Here is a 22,027-nt window from a genome sequence, read left to right on the forward strand (position 1 = left end):
ATACGGTATCAGGTGCTTTCTTCGCCAGCCGTTGGTCTTCATATGGAAGTACTTAGAATTTGCGGCCCCCTCCTTTAGATCCTGCACCCTCGCCCTCTGCCTCAACCGAACCCTTTCTAAAGAAGCAAATGCCAGACATTTACCTTTGAGAAAAGCCTTCAGCTTACGCTCCTCCTCAGACAGCGGTCGCCCTTCTTGTGCCGCGTCCAATCTCAAGATGACCTCGCTAGCGATTTGGAATTGAAGATTCAGCCGGCTCACACTCTTCTGACCCTAGCTTCTTAGAGCTTTAGCTGTGCGCAGTAGTTTGATGTGCATAATCTTCATTTATGGATGTAAATTATCCGATGGTACACAAGCTTGCAAACATTCTTTTAACAAGCCGGCTCTGGTAGGGTAGCAGCGACAGCGCCGCGTTGACGGCTTGTTCTGGCGGCAGTAGTGATCGTTCCATGGTCATGGAATCTCGATGTAATTTTTATTATATTTGAGATGCTTTGTACTTCTGATGAACTTTTATAATAGATTTGATCATTTTCGCCAATAAAAGAAGAAACAATATGCTTATCGACAAGTACAAACTAAACTATATACATTTACACATTATGTTTTAAACGTTTTCTTCTTTTAATTTTAAAACAATATGTGTGAGGAATGTTTTAGAAAAAATATTTAAATTTTTTAACATAAACACATATTAGCTCAATAGAATATCAAATACAAATAGATATTGGGTAATTGAACCCACATATATGAAAACTACCCTAAGCAAACGAGAGAGCATGACTACGATTATGTGCGTGCAAATTCTTGCCAAATCCGCAGCTGAACTTGTCTGTGTTGCACCGCTGTGGCTTACACTAATAATGGACAACATCGATAAATTCAACTACTCAAGTACCAGCAAAAACCTAGAGAAACAAATCTCGTTTCTAAATAAGTTAACAATTACAGTAGGATCATCAAAACAATTTAGTGTTGGTTCTTTTCTGGACTAGATGCTTGTGGACAATCATTTGGGAACTTTCGGGACCTCCTTCATTTGTGGGGTGTTGAACAGATCGGAACATTAAAAAGAAAAGAATGATTGCGATGAGATACCCTCTTGAATCCTACACAGTTGAATTTGTATAAGTTTGTCTGGTTGCCCCATCAGACAATCCTAAAGGTTTCAATCTTTTTTCCTTAAAAATCCTAAAGGTTCAAATCCAGTAAATTGTCTATAAAAATTCGAGTAATAAAAGAACCAATAAATATTCGATCTAGAGTGCTCAAAATTATTCATATAAAATTTTGATTCAAGAAAATTGTGATTTAGTGTCTCAAAAGTTGGGTGCTTTATAAGGAAACACTCAAATACTTCATAGACATTCACTCACCAATGTTATGCGGGGGAAAACATCAGGTCCTTGGCTTTTAGGGGCCCGCAAGATTATTTTCGGCATGTGTGAGTGGAAGGGGCATTCTTGGCTTTTACCTTTTTGTGCTTTTGAGTTTGACAAGATGGCACCTCACTTATTTTAACCTCGCTCAAGCTTGTGGTCCATTTGCTGCCTCGGTAGATTCGGGATTCCTATTGGCGGGGAATCTTTTGGACCGAACTTCTATTTTCTGTTTGTGTTCTTACCGGAAATACAGTTACTGTTGGGTCTTGGGTCTTGGGCTTCTATTATTTTACTCGTTTCTTTTCCTTCCTGCAGTACTCGATCCTCTGTTTGCCAGAAGCCTCCTGCAAAAACCAAGAACCGAAAGCAAGAGTACAAGAAAGAGGAGAGACATACTATCATCTTAGGCAATGTTAGAGTTCCGAAGCAACCCTTTTTTCAAGGCCCAAGAATAAGTGAAAGACCAAGTGTCTCTGAACCATGCTTGATTTGGGGGGTCAGTGTCAGATCCTTGCGCAAAGAAGAGTGAATTCCATTTATTTATTTTATCTTCAAAATTTACCTTTTTCACAAATATTACCACATTTAGTAAAAATTCTCAATTTATACTCAAAAAAATTTAGGCAAATATGTGCCACTTTTTAGCACATTTCAGTTTTTCTTCATTTTTAGTATTGTATACTATGTCATGAACCACATGGATTAATATATATGTATACCGAACCGAATTAACCTGGCCGAGCAAATCGTACTACGGTGGGGGCGCGCGAGCTGGTCCAACCCAACCGAGCCACAGCGGACCCACGGGCGTGACACACTCGAGCTAGTCCAACCCAACCCAGCCACTCTCTCTTTTTTGATTTTTTTTTTCCAAAACTGTGATGATTTTTGTAGCAAATTCAAAATCTATACGTGTTTATGCAAGAAAGTCAAAACTAGCTCCCTGTCGGCCTCCGGTTAGCCGAAGAGTGGCTCTTCGGCCAGCTGTTCCCCGAAGAAGGCTCTTGAGCCTCGTGTTGGCTGAAGAGTGCCCGAACTAGGTCGAAAAGGACTCTTCAGGAAGAGTACTCTTTGATCAACCGTAGGCCGAAGAGTCCTTGGGCCCCAACTTTTCGCGTGAACTGTTGGCCGAACTTGCATGGCTGCGCTCTTCTGCTTATGGTAGGCCAAAGGTTTTTTTTAATTATGACTTACGGATGTTGCGCAACCATTTTCCATCTTAGACAGTGAAAAAAAATTGCGCAACCCTTTTCGTCAATATTTTCCCGCCAACTCTTTTCCTCCATATGTTCCCGCCACCCGTTTCCCGCCAACCCTTTCCCGCCATATGTTCTCGCCATCCGTTTCCCACCAACCCTTTCCCTCCATATGTTCCCACCAACCCCTTCCCGCCAACCCTTTCTCTCCATACCCCAGTCCTTCTTTCCCGTCATTTTCCCCTCTCTACCTATAAAACTCTGTAACGCCCTCGATGCGGCTATAGCTCCCACGTGTCGAGGCACGACTTAGAGGCATAAACGCATTGAAAGCAATGTCGCAAGTTAGGCAATCTTCACAACATCCCATGTAATATAGATAATAAAAGGGGAGATACATAGTTGGCTTACACTCGCCACGTCAATCAAAGTACATAAATAGCATTACAACATCCAAACACTCATGGCCCGACTACGGCGCCAAAATAAAAGATAAACCCAACATGCGACACGGTCCCGATCACCCCAACTGGGCACCACTACTGATCATTAGGGAAAGACACATAATATCGGCGTGAGTCCTCGTCAAACTCCCACTTGAGCTCAAGCGCGTCATCTGGAACGGAATCATCAGGCCCTGCATCTGGTTTGGAAGTAATCTGTGAGCCACAGGGACTCAACAATCTCGCACCCTCGCGATCAAGACTATTTAAGCTTATAGGTAAGGCAAGGTAGAATATGTGGAGCTGCAGCAAGCGACTAGCATATATGGTGGCTAACCTATTCGCAAAAGAGAGCGAGAAGAGGAGGCAAAGCGCGAACGAGTAACTAGAGGTAAACCCGTGACAAGCATTACTCCAACACCGTGTTCACCTCCCGGACTCCACCGAGAAGAGACCATCACGGTAAATCACACAGTTGATTCATTTTAATTAAGTTAAGGTTCAAGTTATCTACAACCGGACATTAACAAATTCCCATCTGCCCATAACCGCGGGCACGGCTTCGAAAGTTCAAATCCCTGCAGGAGAGTCCCAACTTAGCCCATGACAAGCTCTCACGGTCAACGAAGGAATAGACAGTCGGCGTTCTGGGAACGGGGGTCCCCAGACTTGCCTGCCTGCGGCCTGCGGCGTGGCTCAAAGGGGGGCCCAGCACGGCCCATCTTCACCAACACAAATCCAAGACCTTCGCGAGGGGCCAAACCTCGCGGGGCGGACGACGTGGAGCTTCCTCAGGCACGGCCTTGTCAGGCTGGCTCACGAGGAGGCGGAGAGATTAAGGCGGGGTACCTCACGAGGTGCCCATGACACAAGCCGTGACAACTCAGGGCGCCAGGAGGGTGCCAGCCCGCGCAGCGTCTCCTTTCCTCTTTGGTGCAAAGGGGGCAAGCGCAGTCGCGGAGTACCGAGGCATCCGGCAAAGGTTGCCATTTCAGTGCAACGAGAGCAAGACCAGGAGGACTACGAGACAGAGGTCATCGTGGGGCCCAAGACGGCGTCATCACCAGAGCCTTGCGCAGGCGAAGACTACTTTTGTCAGGATAGTTGATACTTGCTGCCCCCTTCAAATTAGCCCGCCATTGTTGGCTCCCTTCCGGCTCAATATTTGGAGAGAGAACCAGGGCCTCTATAAATAGGACCAGCCACCCACATAGCAAGGGGGCCGACCAGAGGAGAGCAGAGAGAGAGAGAGAGAAAGGTGACTGAACTCCTCCGAGCAGTTCATCGCCCCAGCCAAGAACAGACCCTCGCGAGGCTGTTCTTTCTTGTATTGTTCATCATCATCAGCCCAAGAGGCAATCCACACACCACACACTGAAGTAGGGTATTACACCACAACGGTGGCCCGAACCAGTATAAACCCTGTGTCTCTTGTGTTGTTCTTTCCTTAGTTTAGATCCAAGCATGGCCGAGGGGTGCAGGTAGGTAGGAGGCGAAATCTCCGCGCGTACCCTAGTATTCGAACCTCAAGGGTCTGCCGGAACCCGAAATCCGACATTTGGCACGCCAGGTAGGGGTGCGCCGGAATTCGTCTTCCACCGCCCCGTTCTCCTCCGACCGTCACGCCCATGTCTGACGCTCGTCGGGCCCGCGCCGAGCGCCGGGCCGCACTCGCTTCCCGCGTCGCCCAGACGGCCCCTGTCGGCGGGCATCCACGCCGTTCCCCGTCACCTGCGTCAACGCCGCCACCGGCCCGGCGAGGGACAAGCGGCAATCATCGTCCCGGCATCCGTCCGTGCGGCAGGACGGCCGCACCGCAACCCCCTCGCTTGCCCTAGCTGGTTCTTCGTCCCGCGCGCTCCGCGCGCCCATGGCCCCCCGCAACCTCTCCCCCGCCTATCGCGCTGCACCCACACCCCCAGTCGTCGCGACCCTCTTGGGCGGCTCGCAGGCGCCGCCTACAAGTTACCACGTCAAGCCGTTCATCCGCCGGGTCAGCGCCGCCTCCACGCGGCAGGGGGCTCCCTTGGATCGGGCGGTGCCCGAGACTGGCATGAGCTTCAGCTCGGAGGACCACCTCTCCAACTCGGCCTGCTCGGGCACGCTCCCCATGCTGTGCACCCCCACCATCTGCCAGGTGGCCGTCACCAGAACTCTCATCGATGGCGGGGCAGGCCTCAGCGTGCTCTCAGTCGAGGCCTTCAACCTCCTCTGCATACCCCTGGAACGGCTGCAGCCCAGCCGGCCCTTCTCAGGCGTTGGGGGCAGGTTGTCCGGCTCCTTGGGACAGATTCGGCTCCCAGTGACCTTCGGCACCTACGACAACTTCCGCACGGAGCTGGTCGACTTCGACATCGCCCCCATCGGCCTCCCCTACAACGCCATCCTCGGCTACCCAGCGCTGGCCCAGTTCATGGCCGTGACGCACCCGGCGTACAACCTCATGAAGATGCCCGGGAGCAGCGGTGTCCTCACCATGCACGGGGACACTGGGGACGCTCTGCGGGTGCTCAAGCTCGTCTTCAAGACAGCGGCGTCGGCACAGCCCGCCGCCTTGGAGGCCCCCGAGCCCAAGGAGGTTGCGCCGCCAAGAAGAAACAGTTGTTCACCCAAGACAAGGCAGTAACCAAGCAGATACCCGTCGACGAGGATGGATCCACCAACGCCACTTTCACCATAGGCGCCCACCTCAAACCCGAGTAGGAGGAGGCCCTGGTTGGGTTCCTGCGCGCAAACAAGAAGGTATTCGCTTGGGAGCCAGACCAGTTGGCAAGGATCCCTAGGAGTGTAATCGAGCATCACCTCAACGTGTGCCCCAACGTGCGCCCTGAAGCAGAAGGCCAGGCGGCAGTCCACAGAAAAGCAGGCCTTCATCGTCCAAGAGACCCGCAAATTAGAGGCCGCTGGGGTCATTCGCGAGGTCCGATACCCAGATTGGTTGGCCAACCCTGTCGTTGTGCCAAAGAAGGGAGGGAAGGAACGCATGTGTGTCGACTTCACCAACCTCAACAAAGCGTGCCTGCAAGATCCGTTCTCGCTCCCCCGCATCGACCAGATCGTCGATTCCACTGCGGAATGCGACCTGCTATGCTTCCTGGATGCCTTCTCTGGGTATCACCAGATCAAGATGGCGGTTGAAGACGTCGAGAAGACAACCTTCCTAACCCCGTGTGGGGTGTACTGCTACACCTGCATGCCATTCGGACTGCGTAACGCAGGGGCGACCTTTCAGCGGCTGATGCATATCACCTTGGGCCCGCAGCTCAGGAAGAATGTTGAAGCCTACGTCGATGACATCGTGGTAAAATCTCGGGAGGCCAGGACCTTGATACAAGACCTGGAGGAAACCTTCGCGAGCCTCAACGTAGTGAACCTACGGCTCAATCCAGAGAAATGTGTGTTCGGAGTCCCCTCGGGCAAGCTCTTGGGTTTCCTCGTGTCTCACCGAGGCATTGAGGCTAACCCAGAGAAGGTCAAAGCAGTGGAAGACATGAGCCCGCCAAAGACCCTCAGAGAAATGCAGAAGCTCACGGGGCACGTAACCGCGCTAGGGCGCTTCATCTCCAAGTTGGGGGAGCGAGCGCTACCCTTCTTCCAGCTAATGAAGAAAAAGGGGCCCTTCGAGTGGACTGAAGAGGCTGACAAGGCATTCCAGGATCTCAAGAAATACCTGACCAGCCCACCGGTCATGGTGGCTCCGCGCCCTCAAAAGCCCCTGGTGCTTTACCTCGCCGCCACTCCCTACTCCGCTAGCGCAGCCCTGGTGGCAGTCAGAGAGGAGCGTCGAATCAAAACCGCGGCAGCAGCCCGAGGCAAGGCGGAACTGGTATGAGGAAGGCCCACAGAGGCCGCCACGACGGCTGATGAGGACCAGCCGCCGCAGAGGGCGCACCAGAGGCAGAAGAGGCCCCTCTCCCAGATGGCCAGTCTCAGGAGGCCTCATTGTCTCGAGAGGCGCCATGGTATCCAAAGGGAGCCGCAGGACTGACGCACTCCACCTCATTGAGCACCCAGTGTACTTCGTCAGCACAGTGTTGCGGGATGCAAGGGCACGGTACCCTATGCCCCAGAAACTCCTCCTCGCGCTACTGGTGGCCTCGCGCAAGCTGCGACACTATTTCAGGGTCACCCCATCAAGGTCGTCTCGTCATACCCCCTGGAGAGGGTGCTCAGGAGCCCCAATTCAGCTGGGAGAGTCGCTGAGTGGAACATAGAGTTGCAAGCGTTTCAGCTCGAATTCAGCACGACCAGAGTCATCAAGGGAGCAGCGTTGGCAGATTTTGTGGCAGAATGGACGGAGGCGCCAGGCCTCAAGGCCGATGAGGATCGGTCCCTATTCTCGGGAAGCGAGGCGCCAGAAGTCTGGGTCATGTACTTCGATGGGGCGTTCTCCAGACACGGCGCAGGGGCTGGGGCGGTGCTTATATCGCCCACCCAGGACAAACTCTATTACGCCGTGCAGCTTTGTTTCCAGCAAGGCGAAAAGGTCTCCAACAACATAGCGGAGTATGAAGGTTTAATAGCGGGCTTGAAGGCCGCAGCTGCCGTGGGGGTGAAACGCCTCACCATCAAGGGCGATTCGCAGCTCCTTGTCAATTTCTCCAACAAGGTGTACGAGCCAAAGGATGAGCACATGGAGGCCTACCTTGCAGAGGTCCGCAGGATGGAGAAGCAGTTCTGGGGGTTGGAGTTGCAGCGTGTGCCCCGTGGCACCAATCAAGAGGCCGATGACATCGCCAAACGCGCGTCCAGGCGGTTACCTCAGGAGCCTGGCGTTTTCGAGGAACGGCTCTTCAAGCCTTCAGCCTTGCCGTCACTATCAAACACGGCTCAGCCCCGGGAGGAGCTCCCCCAGCCACCTGCCTCCGGACCTCCGGCCTGTGGCCCGGCCTCAGGAGCACGCCTGCTCCTGACGATGGAACCTCAGGAGGGATGTTGGATCACGGAGCTCCGGAGCTACTTGACGCAAGGGACCCTGCCGGAGAAGGAGGAGGAAGCAGAGCGAGTGGCACGCCAGGCCACGGCATACTGTATCAGAGATGGAGAGCTCTACCGGAAGCGACCAAACGATGTATCCCTGCGCTGCATCTCTAGGGAGCAAGGGAAGGAACTACTGGAAGATATACACGGCGGGGACTGCGTACATCATTCATCGTCACGGACCCTCGTCGGCAAGGCGTTCCGCAGTGGGTTTTATTGGCCCACCGCGCTCAATGATGCCGTTGAACTAGTGAAAGCTTGTGAGGCCTGCCAGTTCCACACCAAGCAGATCCATCAGCCGGCAGGGGGCTTGCAGACTATCCCCCTTTCGTGGCCATTCGCAGTCTGGGGGCTCGACATCTTGGGTCCGTTTCCTCGGGCGCTAGGGGGCTACCGCTACCTTTACGTTGCGGTAGACAACTTCACCAAGTGGGCTGAAGTGGAGGCTGTCCGCACCATTCCTGCGGGTTCCGCGGTCAGTTCATCAAGGGCATCGTGAGCCGGTTCGGGGTGCCGAATCGCATCATCACGGACAACGGTTCGCAGTTCACCAGTAACCTCTTCAAAATGTACTGTGCTAACCTTGGAACGCAGATATGCTACGCTTCGGTGGCGCACCCCCGAAGCAACGGCCAGGCCGAGCGAGCCAATGCGGAGGTCCTGAGGGGCCTCAAGACCAGGACGTTCAAGAAGAAGCTGGAGGCCTGTGGCAGAGGTTGGTACGACGAGCTTCAGTCCATGTTGTGGTCCCTCCGCACAACCGCGACCAAGCCGACTGGGGAGACCCCGTTCTTCCTGGTCTACGGGGCCGAAACGGTCCTCCCTCACGAGGTCATACGTCGCTCCGCGCGGGTCCTGGCGTTCAACGAGGCGCAACAGGACGCCATGTGGGGGATGGACCTCGTGCTGGGGGAGGAACGTCGCCGAGAAGCCGCGCTAGGAGCGGCGAGGTACCAACAAGCGCTGCGGCGATATCACTGCTGCAACATCCGCCCCAGGACACTCGAGGTAGGAGACCTCGTGCTCAGGCAGGTCCTCTCCAGGGAGGGGCTGCACAAGCTCTCTCCCATGTGGCAGGGCCCGTTTAAGGTTGTTCATGTTTCCAAGCCCGGCTCAGCGCGCTTGGAGACTCAGGAGGGAGTGCTGGTCCAGAACGCATGGAACATCCAGCACCTCCGGAGGTTCTACCCCTAAAAAGGCCCGGAGCCTGTGAAGCTATCGCATTTTGGAAAAGGCCCGGAGCCTGTGAAGCAAGGCGAATGCATGTGAAGCTATCGCGTTTTGGAAAAGGCCCAGAGCCTGTGAAGCAAGGCGAATGCCTGTGAAGCTATCGCATTTTGGAAAAGGCCCGGAGCCTGTGAAGCTATCGCGTTTTGGAAAAGGCCCGGAGCCTGTGAAGCAAGGCGAATGCCTGTGAAACGATCGCGTTTTGGAAAAGGCCCGGAGCCTATGAAGCAAGGCGAATGCCTGTGAAGCTATCTCGTTTTGGAAAAGGCCCGGAGCCTGTGAAGCAAGGCGAATGCCTGTGAAGCTATCGCATTTTGGAAAAGGCCCGGAGCCTGTGAAGCAAGGCGAACGCCTGTGAAGCTCGCCGCCCGTGACACTCTCACGTAATAATGAGTTGGGGATGTACACGCCCCGGAGTCTCAGGAGCGCCGGCCTCAGGCCCTGGGGCTCCCTCCCATGCCCAGTGGCAGCACTTAGCTCCGCGCTGGTGAGAAGACGTCGAAGACTAGACTAGGTGCCGGACGCGCCTTTTCATTTGCTTTCCGCAGTTGGCTTGTTCTTCTTCATTTGAAGTTTTATTGAAGTTGTTGCCATCTTTGGCTTGCGGTTCTTTGGCTTTTCATGCTCCTGCCTCGATTTCTCTTGTGCAAGGCCTCGCGAGGAGGAGAGCCGAGCGCCCTCGCGAGTGTTCCTATCCTAGTCACTCAAAGGGTTCGCGACCTGGGCCCCTTGCAGGAGCACCCCTCCAGTCCGTGCCCCTCGGGCACCATGACACTAACACAGGGCCTGGGTCGGTCGCCCCCACGGCTGGGGCCGGGAACCATCCACGCGCGGGCACATAGTCGGAAGGTACGATGAAGAAAGCAAAACGATAATTAACAGCAATAACCCATATACGCCCCCGCGGGGAACCACACTACTGTCCTTCTTTATGCAGGAAAAGGGAAGAGAAAAAAACAAATCTGGTGCGGCACGCCTCGCACCGGCCCACAGGGAAGCCCGAGTTGCCTCCGGAGCTCAGGCGGACTCCCTCTTGCGCTCCACCAGGGCACGTCGATGGGCGGATGCGCCACCATCCCCCAAGCAGATACGACGACGTGGGGGCTGGCTGCGGCCACCACTAGGAGAGTCGCCACCTGAAAAAGAACCGGAGAAGCTTGAGGAACCCTGAGTGCCGCCAGCCCCGCGAGCACCGTCCTCTCCATCATCGCCGGAGCCGGGTTCTCAGCCGCGGTCGTCGCCCTCGGGGCAACACCCCGCGCGGCGACCATCTTCCCCAAACACCCTCACGTAGAGGGTGGCATCGCCGTCGAACCTGAAGTATAGGGTGCACCGACGGCCCAGGCCACGCGCGCGGGCAAACGTCTGCCAACCGCGGGCCAGGGCCAGGCTCCCGGCTGCGGAGACCTCCAGTGAAACCCATGAGGCCCAGCAGTAGCAGCCGTCAGCCTGAAGCCAGAAGCCGCTCGGGGCGCCGGCTGGGAGCTCGCCGAGGAGGAAGCGAGGAAGTGGGAGCCGGGTGCTAGTCGGCTCCGCCGACCACACGACAAACTCCGGCAGCACCTCTGCAGCGCGAAAGCGCGGCATAGGGTGACGCGCAGCCGGAGCGCACCCCCCGACCGCAGCAATCCGCCCGCCACCGCGCTGGAAAGCGTCTCCGCGGCCGCGGGGAGCTGCCGTGGTGGCCACAAGATGTTTGCGGGGGCGCCCTCGGCCGCGCTTGGGCGGGGGAGAGGCATGCTCTGCCTGGCAAGCCTTCCCCTTCTCCGCGGCCGAGAACCTCCTCGACGGGGCCATGAAGAAGAAGGAGAAGCAAGGGGAGATGAACCGGAAGGGCGCACGCCGTCCCGTACTTATAGCCGGTGGAGGCCAACCGCCGACCTCCACGATCGCAGGTAATCATGACCCATTTTGCATGCAGGGACTTGTCCAGTCAGTGCAGTTGCCGAGGCACCATGGGGAAGTGGAGACGCCCACGTCCAATCGACCGCCATGCGGCGCCCAAGGCCGCAGGCTGTTAGGTCCCCCGGCGCTTCGCTCTTGCCCTTCCGCCTCCCTGCACGGCCAAGTCCGGGCGCGCCTTGGGCCCGGGGGCTACTGTCGGCGTTCTGGGAACGTGGGTCCCCAAACTTGCCTACCTGCGGCCTGCAGCGTGGCTCAAAGGGGGCCCCAGCATGGCCCATCTTCACCAACACAAACCCAAGACCCTCGCGAGGGGCCAAGCCTCGCGGGGCGGATGACGCGGAGCTTCCTCAGGCACGGCCTCGTCAGGCTGGCTCACGAGGAGGCAGAGAGATCAAGGCGGGGTACCTCACGAGGTGCCCATGACACAAGCCGTGACAACTCAGGGCGCCAGGCGGGTCCCAGCCCGCGCAGCGTCCTCCTTTCCTCTTTGGTGCAAAGGGGGCAAGCGCAGTCGCTGAGTACCGAGGCATCAGGCAAAGGTTGCCATTTCGGTGCAACGAGACCAAGACCAGGAGGACTACGAGATGGAGGTCACCGCGGGGCCTAAGACGGCGTCATCACCAGAGCCTTGCGCAGGCGAAGACTACTTTTGTCAGGATAGCTGATACTTGCTGTCCCCCTTCAAATTACCCCGCCATTGTTGGCTCCCTTCCCGCTCAATATTTGTGGAGAGGACCAGGGCCTCTATAAATAGGACCAGCCACCCACACAACAAGGGGGTCGGTCAGAGGAGAGCAGAAGAGAGAGAGAGAAAGGTGACTGAACTCCTCCGAGCAGTTCATCGCCCCAGCCAAGAACAGACCATCGCGAGGCTGTTCTTCCTTGTATTCTTCATCATCATCAGCCCAAGAGGCAATCCACACACCACACACTGGAGTGGGGTATTACACCACAACGGTGGCCCGAACTAGTATAAACCCTGTGTCTCTTGTGTTGTTCTTTCCTTAGTTTAGATCCAAGCATGGCGGAGGGGTGCAGGTAGGTAGGAGGCAAAATCTCTACACGCGCCCCAGTGTTCGAACCTCAAGGGTCTGCCGGAACCCGAAATCCGACATAGACCTGCTCCCGAGACATTCCGATCAAACTCGGTATCCCGGTTCTTCAAGACACTTTGACAAGTTAAAACTAATCTAGCAACACCACCCAGATGTGCCGACAAATCCCGATAGGAGCTGCACATATCTCGTTCTCAGGGCACACCGGATGAGCAAGACGTCGGGTAGGCCAGCCCAGAGTTTCCCCTGGTAGCCCCGGACATCGCTCGGTTGGACCAACACTCAGAGGAGCACTGGCCCAGGGGGGCTAAAATAAGATGACCCTCGGTCTTGGGAAACCCAAGGGAAAAAGAGGCTAGGTGGAAAATGGTAAAACCAAGGTTGGGCATTGCTGGAAAAGCTTTAAACAAGGCGAACTATCAAGGGGTTCCCATTATAACCCAACCACGCAAGGAACGCAAAATCCGGGAACATAACACCGATATGACGGAAACTAGGGCGGCAAGAGTGGAACAAAACACTAGGCGAGAGGCCGAGCCTTCCACCCTTTACCAAGTATATAGATGCATTAAGATAACAAGGCAATATAGTGATATCCCAATAAGTAAATAATGTTCCAACAAGGAACGGTCTCCCATCTTCACCTGCAACTAGCAACGCTATAGGAGGGGCTGAGCAAAGCGGTAACATAGCCAATCAACGGTTTGCTAGGACATGGTGGGTTAGAGGTTTGACATGGCAATTTGGGAGGCATGATAAGCAAGTGGTAGGCATCGTAGCATAGGCATAGCAAAAGAGCGAGCATCTAGCAAAACAAAGATAGTAGTGATTTCGAGGGTATGATCATCTTGCCTGCAAAGTTGTCAGAGTTGACTGGATCCTTGAAAGCAAACTCAACGGGCTCCTCGTTAGCAAACTCGTCTTCTGGCTCTACCCAAACAAGACAAACAAGCAACAAGGACACAATCAACCACGTGCAAGGCTCAAACAAAATGATGCAAAGATGGTATGCTATGTGGGATGCGATATGGGATGCATATGCAAGATTTGACAAGGAATGCATGAACCTGGCCTCAACTTGGAAATCCAAGTGTGGCACTGGAAAGATGAGATGAGATCGCTTGAAAACGATATAAGGATCACCGGAATCGGAGTTACGGTTTGGAAATGGCAAGCAATTCAAATATGACACCGGTCTGCGATTTACAGCAAGTAGTCATCTAAATGCAACAAGATGAACATGCTACAACACTCAAACATGGCAGGGATCCACTCATGATGCTTAACAAAAGACTAGCACTGAGCTACGGCCAATTCATCCATAAACAGGTTCAAACAAGCATGGCAAAAATGCATCTGGTAAACAGATTTCAGACTTAGTGAAATAAACACTTGTCTGGAATTTCAGATCAGATAGCACACTTTGGAGCATGAAAACAATATGCTATAGGACCTGAACATGGCAAAGTAAAGGATGGCATCGAGCTACTCAAAGATCTTAACAAAAGTCCCTTAGTGACCTTGAGCCAAAAGGGATCAGAAAATACATTTGCAAGCATGTGAACATGGCAAAAACATAATCAGATCACAGACTTGGTGAAAACTAGAGCATGCTGAAACAGATATCAAGTAGGCATGTTTACGAGCTCGATGCACTCACTACAGAGCAAGTCATGACAATCTAAGCATACACCCATCAAGAATACACAAAATACAAGCTAGACATGGCAAGAACAATAACATAGCATGCACGGATCAACTACAACATCCTCGGCAAAATTGCTAACAAGTAGACAATCTGCCCAGATTCACGAAATAGCAAAAGTAGAGCTCGATTGACTCAAGCTAGGGTGCTCCATAATTGCAAACAAAGACATGGATGGATATAGCACTACAAGATTAGCAAAACATACTTACTGATCATCCTCAAAAGAGGCACGGATTAATAGGAAACAACATGAACATATGGCATAATGAGATAAATAGTCCAAGGGCTTAGTGGAAATGCTAAGTCCCTGAAATCAGCATTAACGAATGCTCCACTTTGCAAGCTTGTGCTAGTCACCACACACATCACAAAAATACATGGGTTGCACCTCTAAATAGATGGCAAAACATATAACAAAACTCATGTAGAGCTCAGGGGCATATCATGCACACAATAATCATGGCAAAAATGACAAATATCTAATTGGAGTAGCAGATCTGACAATTATCTCAAATAGCACTCTTCCAACAGCACTTCAGGCATCAAAATGAACTCAAATGAAAATGATGCAATGAGATGAAATGATGTGCTCTCTGAGGCGAACATATTGATATGCTATATGTCCAAAACGGAGCTACGGATGCAAAGTTACAATGCGATGAACATAGCCAAAATAATTAGGGTTTCGGGTAAAAAGTCAACCCGAGACGAATCTCAGATCCAGATCCGGCCGGTACGCTTCCCGAGGCGGAGGCGGATCCCGCCGGAATTACTGTAGACGACGGCGGCGACGGGCGAGGTCGGAGCTGCGGGCGGTGGAGGCGGCGGGCGGCGGGATGGCGGCACCGGAGAGGTGAGGCGGCGCGGGCGCGGCAGCCAAGGCGGCGGGCACCGGTAGCCAGGGAGGCGCGCGCCGGTGAGGGCGGCGGGCGGCGGAGGGACGTCCGGTGAGGCGGCCGACCGCGGGGAAGATGGCCCCGGGCGGCGGCGGGAGACAACGGGCCTCGGGGGCCCCTCCTAGGCCTCCCGGGCCGACGGCAACGGCGAAGTGGTGTGGCGGCGCGACCCAATCGGGATCCGGCACGTGGCCGTGGCGGCGCGGGTCGGACAATGTCCGGCCCGGCGGGTTTTGTCCGGCGGCGGCGGGTGGAGATGGATCTAGGGTTTGGACGGGGGAAGGAGAAGGAGATTTTCGGGGGTGACTTTATATAGGCATAGAGGGAGCTAGGAGTGTCCAAATGAGGTGCGGTTTTCGGCCACGCGATCGTGATCGAACGCTCTAGATGATGGAGAGGGTTTTGGTGGATTTTGGGCCAACTTGGAGGGGTGTTGGGCTGCAACACACACGAGACCTTTTCGGTCCCTCGGTTAACCGTTGGAGCATCAAACGAAGTCCAAATGGTACGAAACTTGACAGGCGGTCTACCGGTAGTAAACCAAGGACGCTTGGCAAGTCTTGGTCCAATCCGGAAATGTTTAATCCCCACACACGAGAAGAAGGTAAAAAATGACAACCGGAGGAGATAGGAGCGCCGGAATGCAAAACGGACAACGGGGAAAATGCTCGGATGCATGAGACGAACACGTATGCAAATGCAATGCACATGATGACACAATATGAGATGCATGACAATGATAACAACACACGGAGACAAAGACCCGAACCCAAGAGAATAAAATAACTTAACGCCAGAAACGGCAAGAGTTGGATTACATATTAGGAAAATCATATCCGGGGTGTTACAACACTGCACCACTACGAAAGGATCTTGTCCCGAGATCTAGGACTGAAAGAACGCCGGGTATTCAGAACGGAGGTGATCCTCGCGTTCCCAGGTAGCTTCACAGTCGGAATGGTGTGACCACTTGACTTTGAGGAATTTGATTGACTTGTTGCGAGTCTTGCGTTCAGTCTCTTCAAGAATAGCAACTGGGTGCTCACGATAAGAGAGATCTTCTTGGAGCTCAATGTCCTCGAAGTTGACAGTGCGGTCAGGGTTCTTGAAGCACTTTCAGAGCTGGGAGACATGGAACACGTCATGCACATTTGCAAAGTTTGAAGGAAGCTCGAGTTGATAGGCGAGATCGCCTCTCTTGCTGACGATCTTGAAAGGTCCCACGTATCTAGGGGCAAGCTTCCCTTTGATACCGAAGCGATGAGTACCTTTCATTGGAGAGACGCGGAGGTAATCATGATCTCCGATCTCGAAAGCCAAATCACGATGCTTACTATCATAGTAGCTCTTCTGGCGGGATTGGGTTGCTTTGAGGTTATCTCGAATGACTTTGCACATTTCCTCTGCCTCTGTGATTAAGTCATTACCCAAAAGCTGATGTTCACCGGTTTCAGACCAGTTGAGAGGGGTACGGCACTTCCTGCCATACAGAATTTCAAATGGGGCCTTGCCCGAACTTGCTTGAAAACTGTTGTTGTAGGAGAATTTAGCATATGGAAGACAATCCTCCCACTTCATGCCGAAGGAGATCACACAAGCCCTGAGCATATCTTCAAGAATCTGGTTGACACGCTCGACTTGACCGCTAGTTTGAGGATGGAAAGATGTGCCGAAGCGGATGTTGGTGCCCATGGCCTTTTGAAAAGAATCCCAAAACTTAGAGGTAAAGATGCTGCCACGGTCCGAAGAGATCACTTGTGGAATACCGTGTAGAGAGACAATTCGAGAGGTATAGAGCTCCTCCAATTGAGCTGCAGTGATTGACTCTTTGATAGGCAGAAAATGAGACACTTTAGTGAGTTTGTCGATGACAACGAATATAGCATCATTGCGACGTTTGGACTTTGGAAACCCAGTCACGAAGTCCATCTCAATGTGGTCAAACTTCCATTCTGGAATGGCAAGAGATTGGAGGAGACCACCTGGCCTTTGGTGTTCCGCCTTCACTCTTCTGCAGACATCACACTCATTCACGAATTGAGAAATCTCACGCTTCATTCGAGTCCACCAATAAGTCTGCTTGAGGTCCTGATACATCTTCGTGCTCCCAGGGTGGATGGAGAGGAGACAATTGTGAGCCTCGTTCATGATCACTTTACGAAGGTCACCTTTGGGCACAACAATACGATCCTCGAAGAAGAGAGTATCCTTGTCATCAAGGCGGTAGCACTTGTACTTGGGTTGACTCTTGGCAATCCCAATCTTCACCTTCTTCACCATAGCATCAAGAAGTTGGGCTTGGCGAATCTGGTCTTCCAAGGTAGGAGAGACTTGAAGGTTGGCGAGGAAACCTTGAGGAACAACTTGCAGATTAAGTTTGCGGAAAGCTTCACAAAGCTCGGGTTGATAAGGCTTGAGAATTAGACTGTTGCAATAAGCCTTCCTGCTCAATGCGTCAACAATCACATTGGCCTTGCCTGGAGTATACTCGATACTCAGATTATACTCTTGAATCATTTCGACCCATCAAGTTTGCCTGAGGTTTACACTAGGCTGAGTGAAGATGTACTTGAAACTCTTGTGGTCAGTGAAGATGTCCACTTTTCTTCCCAATAAGAGATGTCTCCAAGTCAAAAGAGCATGCACAACTACCGCCAACTTGAGATCATGAGTGGGGTAGTTCTTCTCATTGGGCTTCAATTGGCGAGAGGTATAAGCCACCACTTTCTTCTCTTGCATCAACACTGTACCAAGACCTTGGAGAGAGGCATCGCAAAAGACCTCGTACGGCTTGGATTCATCAGGCGGAGTAAGAACTGGAGCAGTGATCAATTTCGCTTTCAAAGTGTTGAAAGCAATGTCACACTCCGGAGACCAAACGTACTTGACATGCTTCTGGAGAAGATTTGAGAGAGGCTTCGCAATCTTAGAAAAGTTTTCAACGAATCTTCGACAGTAGCTTGCGAGACCGAGGAAGCTACGGAGTTGCTTCACGTTCTGAGGTGGTTCCCAATTCACAATTGCAGACACCTTCTCAGGATTCACCGCAATTCCCTTGGCAGAGATGATATGACCAAGATAAAGAACCTCATCGAGCCAAAATTTGCACTTGGAGAACTTGGCGTAGAACTTGTGTTCCCTGAGCTTATCGAGTACCAAACGCAAGTGCTTGGCATGATCTTCCTTGTTCTTTGAAAAGACCAGAATGTCGTCGAGATAGACCAAAACGAAGTCATTGGTGTAGGCGTTGAAGATGAAGTTCATCATGCGAGAGAACGTCGGAGGAGCGTTGACGAGGCCAAAAGACATGACAGTGTATTCATATGAACCAAAGCTTGTCCTGAAAGCCGTCTTGGGAATATCTTGCTCACGGATTCGAATCTGATGATAACCCATACGGAGATCAAGCTTGGAGAATACTTGGGCACCTTTGAGTTGTTCGAACAGCTCGTTGATGTTGGGAAGTGGGTATTTGTTCTTGATGGTATTCTTGTTCAATGGACGGTAATCAACACAAAGTCGATCCGTTCCATCCTTCTTCTTCACAAAAAGAACACCACAACCCCACGGAGAAGAACTAGGTTGGATGAGACCCATTCTCTCTTGAATATCGAGTTGCTTATTTAGCTCCTTCAACTCTTCAGGTCCGAGCTTGTAAGGACGCTTGCACACAGGTTCCGTACCCGGCTCAAGATCGATGACGAATTCAACTGGCCGGTGTGGAGGCATTCCTGGAAGCTCTTCTGGAAAGACGTCTTGATATTCGCAAACGACTGGAATTTGCGAGATAGCATCCAGTTCACCCTTCTCATTGAGAGAAAATAGACAGATGGTATCATCACGAGGAGCAAAGACAATTACATCCTCAGACGAATGAGTCAATTGAATCTGCATGGCTGCACAATCAAGATGCGCCTTGTGCTTAGAAAGCCAATCCATCCCGAGAATAAGATCAATATCCGAGTTGCCAAGGACCATTGGAGAAGAAAGAAACTTGTAATCGCCCAACGTGATAGTAACATCCGGAGCCAACATTTTAGTGTTCATGAACAAACCCGGAGAAGAAACCGCTATCGGCTTAGGCAAATCAATAGTATGCACATCATGCATGGATGCAAAAGGCTTCGATAAAAATGATAAAGATGCACTAGTGTCAAAAAGCACTCTTGCGGGAATGTCATTAACAGGAAGGTTACCCATAATCACATCTGGCGAGTCCTCTGCCTGAGCTGCATTCAACAAGTTGACCTTGGCGGACTTGGTGTTATGGTTGACCATAGCTGTACTTGCCGATCTCACAGGAGGAGGAGGAAGACGCCTCTGATTGAAGCATTTGTTGGCATAATGGCCCTTCTGTTGGCACTTGTTGCACATGACCTCTGAAAGCGGACGGTGATACAGAGCACTCGATCTTGGAGCTTGATACGAAGTCTTGTTCTAAAATCCAGGGTTGGGTGGGTGGGAAGATCCACTGCCACCTTTGCTCTTCTGATACGGCTGACGGAACGGAGGAGGAGGAAGCCAATACTTCTGCTGCTTGGCCACTTGAGTAGAGGAAGAAGGAGTAGCATCTCTGACTCGCTTCTTGGAAGCATCACACCTCAGTTGAGCGGCCTCTTGCTTCAATGCCATGTTGTAGAACTCATCGTATCTCAAGGGCTCAAAGAGAACAAGAGCTAGCTGGATTTCTTCTCTAAGACCACCCCTGAACTGGTATATCATGCTCTTCTCGTCAGGGACGTCCTGCTTAGCAAAGCGGGCGAGCTTCTGAAACAACTTGTTGTAGTCATAGACAGACAAAGAGCCTTGCTTCAGGTTGTGGGATTCCTCACGCTTGCTTTCAACCACGCTCTGAGGAATATGATGAGCTTTGAAGTCTTGACGGAATTCATCCCAGGTAATCACACGGCCTCCTCTGGAATCCTTGTACTGTTGGAACCATTCTGCAGCTTGATCTTTGAGTTGGAAGGAAGCGAACTTGACGAAGTCCTCAGGCCTGACGTTACTACACTCAAAATGCTTGTATAGATCCACGAGCCAATCGTGAGCATCAGTTGCCTCAACACAATTGCTGAAAGTCTTTGGCCCGTTAGCAAGGAACTGGTTGAGTGTAGCAAAGTGATTCTGATTGTTGCCTTGGTTGCCTTGGTTCGCTTGATTGCGCTCTTGAAGAATTTGCATGATCAACTATGTGTTTGCATTGGTTGCGGCCATCACAGCTTGCCATGCCTCCGGAGGAGGTGGAGGTGGTGGCGGATCCTGATTCTGATTCTGATTGGTGCTCTTAGCGGGAGCCATCCTGAAGAGGGTGACAACCGTTAGCACATTGACAGATAAAATGAAGCTGAATCAAACGGGTTGAAATTGCAACATAAAGTCTTCACATCCGAACATAAGAACGAATGCATTCCACTTGAAATGGTCACATATTCATAAATTGAGAAGCCACTTAGAATTTAGGTAGAGGAATAAATCAACAAGGTACGGATCGAGAACGAATACTCAGTAAGAAATCCCAATCTCAAACCAAATATCCGTGGAAGAAAAACTAGAGCTACAAGAATTCCCACCTATGAAACTCCCGAACCTTTCCGGTTATGCAATCAGGTGTTGGGCATACAGGGGAAGCATAATATCTCACCCAAATCTAGCAATTCCTACATCCAGCTGTATCCATCCTTCAACACATAACCGAGAAAAAACTTCGGAAACCATCTACCTCAACCTTCGAAAAGCATCCGTTATACAAGTTATGGCGATACTCCCGAACTCCCGCCCCAGTACTGGGTGGCGTCGAGGTTATCTCACCAATGAACTGCATAAAAGAGATTTTCGATATCAGCGTACTAAACTCAGGTATTCTAGAACTGCAACGATAAAATTGTGATGACAACACCTCGGAGCTCAACTCCCCGGGACACTGCCACAACCCCTAAAGACAGGAGGCACCAAGAACAATGTTCTCGTCACAAAACCATCGGAACGATTCCAAGATACCCGCGTGATCCTAAATTTTTTTAGTGAAATTTGAGAAGAGAAGAGTCAAAACTCTACGTCAGGATGCCTTACCAGAGCGATGAGGACACTGGGGAGTAAAAAGAATTCCTAAACTCTCCGATATATAATTCCTAAATGACTCAAAACATTTTTCTAGACTCAACTTGGCCGCTAAAAACGATCAAGCAATGGGGGCACCTAAGGTCGGGGAAGGCTCTGATTACCAACTTGTAACGCCCTCGATGCGGCTATAGCTCCCACGTGTCGAGGCACGACTTAGAGGCATAACCGCATTGAAAGCAATGTCGCAAGTTAGGCAATCTTCACAACATCCCATGTAATATAGATAATAAAAGGGGAGATACATAGTTGGCTTACACTCGCCACGTCAATCAAAGTACATAAATAGCATTACAACATCTAAACACTCATGGCCCGACTACGGCGCCAAAATAAAAGATAAACCCAACATGCGACACGGTCCCGATCACCCCAACTGGGCACCACTACTGATCATCAGGGAAAGACACATAATATCGGCGTGAGTCCTCGTTGAACTCCCACTTGAGCTCAAGCGTGTCATCTGGAACGGAATCATCAGGCCCTGCATCTGGTTTGGAAGTAATCTGTGAGCCACAAGGACTCAGCAATCTCGCACCCTCGCGATCAAGACTATTTAAGCTTATAGGTAAGGCAAGGTAGAATATGTGGAGCTGCAGCAAGCGACTAGCATATATGGTGGCTAACCTATTCGCAAAAGAAAGCGAGAAGAGGAGGCAAAGCGCGAACGAGTAACTAGAGGTAAACCCACGGCAAGCATTACTCCAACATCGTGTTCACCTCCCGGACTCCGCCGAGAAGAGACCATCACGGTAACTCACACAGTTGATTCATTTTAATTAAGTTAAGGTTCAAGTTATCTACAACCGGACATTAACAAATTCCCATCTGCCCATAACCGTGGGCACGGCTTTCGAAAGTTCAAATCCCTACAGGGGAGTCCCAACTTAGCCCATGACAAGCTCTCACGGTCAACGATGGAATAGACCTCCTCCTGAGACATTCCGATCAGACTCGGTATGCCGGTTCTTCAAGACACTTCGACAAGTTAAAACTAATCCAGCAACACCACCCAGATGTGCCGACAAATCCCGATAGGAGCTGCACATATCTCATTCTCAGGGCACACCGCATGAGCAAGACGTCGGGTAGGCCAGCCCAGAGTTGCCCCTGGT

This window comes from Triticum dicoccoides, chromosome 7A, assembly GCF_002162155.2.
Source record: "Triticum dicoccoides isolate Atlit2015 ecotype Zavitan chromosome 7A, WEW_v2.0, whole genome shotgun sequence".
NCBI classification, from domain to species: Eukaryota; Viridiplantae; Streptophyta; class Magnoliopsida; order Poales; family Poaceae; genus Triticum; species Triticum dicoccoides.